Source organism: Marmota monax, unplaced genomic scaffold (genome assembly GCF_021218885.2).
Source record: "Marmota monax isolate L192 unplaced genomic scaffold, Marmota_monax_Labrador192_F-V1.1 WCK01_AAM20220418_F8-fsc00219, whole genome shotgun sequence".
NCBI classification, from domain to species: domain Eukaryota; kingdom Metazoa; phylum Chordata; class Mammalia; order Rodentia; family Sciuridae; genus Marmota; species Marmota monax.
The window spans coordinates 602,207-604,644 of record NW_026692081.1 but is presented as its reverse complement, the minus strand read 5'-3'; the positions used below and the strand labels follow the sequence as shown (position 1 = coordinate 604,644).

The 2,438-nt window shown below is 29.3% G+C and overlaps 1 non-coding gene across 1 annotated transcript; it reads left to right on the top strand.

Annotated features, from left to right (window-relative positions):
* The first annotated feature begins 497 nt into the window (after nt 1-497).
* On the top strand, nt 498-601 carry LOC124103780 (U6 spliceosomal RNA). The gene has a single exon (XR_006855268.1). It is a non-coding gene; the product is annotated as a U6 spliceosomal RNA (small nuclear RNA).
* The last annotated feature ends 1,837 nt before the right edge of the window (nt 602-2,438 follow it).

Here is a 2,438-nt window from a genome sequence, read left to right as displayed (position 1 = left end):
TATTTCTCACAAAACTACAACCAATGTACTTAACATCCAAAAGCAGATTAGAACATTGCCAATTGTCAGAAGCCCCCTTAAATCTTTGACAATGGATTCCCTTTTCCACCTTAATCCAAACTTTATTAACCATCTACTTGATCTCTGTATGATTATGCTACAGTAACTATCATTTTTGAGATCTAAAGTATACTATTCTAATTTTTTTAAACTTTTGTAGTAGAATCACACAACATATTTTTTTATTCCTATCTTCTTTTACTCAACATCCTTCTTCTATGATTTGACCTTATTTGTTATACACCTGTAAATTATTTATGCTTGTTCTTACAGTCTCCTGACTATAGATGCCATGACTTATCTATTATAATGTGGATAAGCATCTGATTTACAACCAGATTTTGATTGTTGCTAATGAAGCTCCTCATATCAAACTTGTTCACTTCTCTTGTTAAACATCTCAGGTATGTTCCATATTGTAAGATCTGTCCACCTGGTCATCCATTGACAGCATGTGTATACTAAAATTGGACTGAAATAAAGATTAGCATCCTCTCTGCACAAGGATGGCCTTCAAATTTATGAAGCATTCCATACTTAAAAAATCACAATCTAGGCTGGGGTTGTGTCATAGTGGTACAGCACTTGCCTAGCATGTGTGAGGCACTGAGTTCAATTATTAGTACCACATATAAATAAGTAAATACAATAAAGGTCTATCAACAAATATTTAATAAAATATTTTTAAAAATCACAATCTATCGGTTTTCAAAGTGGATATACCAAAAATGTATGAAAGTTCCAAAGGCATATAAATATCAACAACAATGAGATTTTTTTTCCAAACTTTTAACCATTCTTGTGTGAGTATAATAGTATATTAATGTGGTTTCTATCTTCATTTCTCTGGTCAGTAAGGAGATTATGGGTTTTCTTTCTTATAGTTATTGGGCAATTAGATATCATTTATTGTCAAATACTTATTTTAGTTTATTGTCAAATACTTATTTTAGTCTATTATATAATTTTATATTTTATCTTCATTTATTGATTGTAATTTTTGTGTATAAAATAAAATATATTAAATAGAAGGGGTTTTTTATTTTGATTATTATGTGGCAATTATTTTTCCTCTAATCTATATACTTGACATTTAAATATTTATATTTATTTATTTTATATTATTAAAAATAACCTTATTATGAAAAATGTAAATCATAAAATTCATGGACTATAGATGCATGATTCAATTATTTTGAGTAAATTTATAAACTTGTATAAATCTCACTAAATACAGTTTCAGAAAATTTTCATCACTCCCGAATTTTCTTTAGGTTTATTCTTAGATAATCGTCATACCTACCTTAGTTACAGACAATCACTAATTATTTATCTTGTATACATTTATGTATGTAAATGGAATCATATAACATATAATCCTTGTCTGAATCTTTTACTTAACATACAGCATACGAGTTTTACCCATGCCAAAGCAGGTATCAGTACTTCCTTTTCACCAATGAAGAATATATGGATATATCATGGAGATATCACATGTTAAGACTACCAGTTGTTGGATATGTGGATTATTTTCACTATTATGAATAACATTGCTAAAAATATTTGATTTGCTACCCATGTTTGTGTAAACATTTGTTTTCACTTCTTTTTGGAAGATTTCCAATGTAGGATGGCTGAGTAATATATAAAATTTATGGTTAAGTTTATAAAAAATTTACAAACTGTTTTCTAAAGTGACTATCATTTTACATTCCCACCAGCAAAGAGGAAGTTTCCATTTTCTTCTTATTTTCAATATTCATTGTTGTCTTTTATAATTGTATTCTATGTAGTGTGTATGTAGTGGTGGATGTCTTATTGTGATTTCTTACATTTCCCTGATGACTAATGATATTGAACATTTTGTTTCCATATATTGCATTAACCATTTATACACCTTCTTTAGTGAGATTCTGATTTCAGTATTTTATGCATATATTAAAGTTGTCTTGTAATTGAATTATGAGTTCTTAGTGTGTTCATGACCACAGTCTTTAATCATGTATATAACATGCAACTTTATTCTCACAGTTTCTGTCATTTTTCCCTCCTATTAGTGTGTTTAGAGCACAGAGTTCTTAATTTGAATGAAGTCAGTTTTATCAATTTGTTCCTTTATGAGTCAAGCTTTCGTTGTTATAGTGGAAAACATTTGCCCATCTCAATGCCATCATGGTTTTCTCCTATGTTTTTCCATGAGTTTTAGACCTTTGGCTTTTACATTTAGGTCAATATTCTATGTGTAAATCAGTGCATTTTTTCCCTGCTCTAAAAGATCACCACAGACAAGGTAATTTGTTACTATCAAAAGTTTTTATGTAGTGAGGGCCTTCATGCTTCATTATCTCCTAAGGGAAGGTGGAAGAACAAGAGGGGGT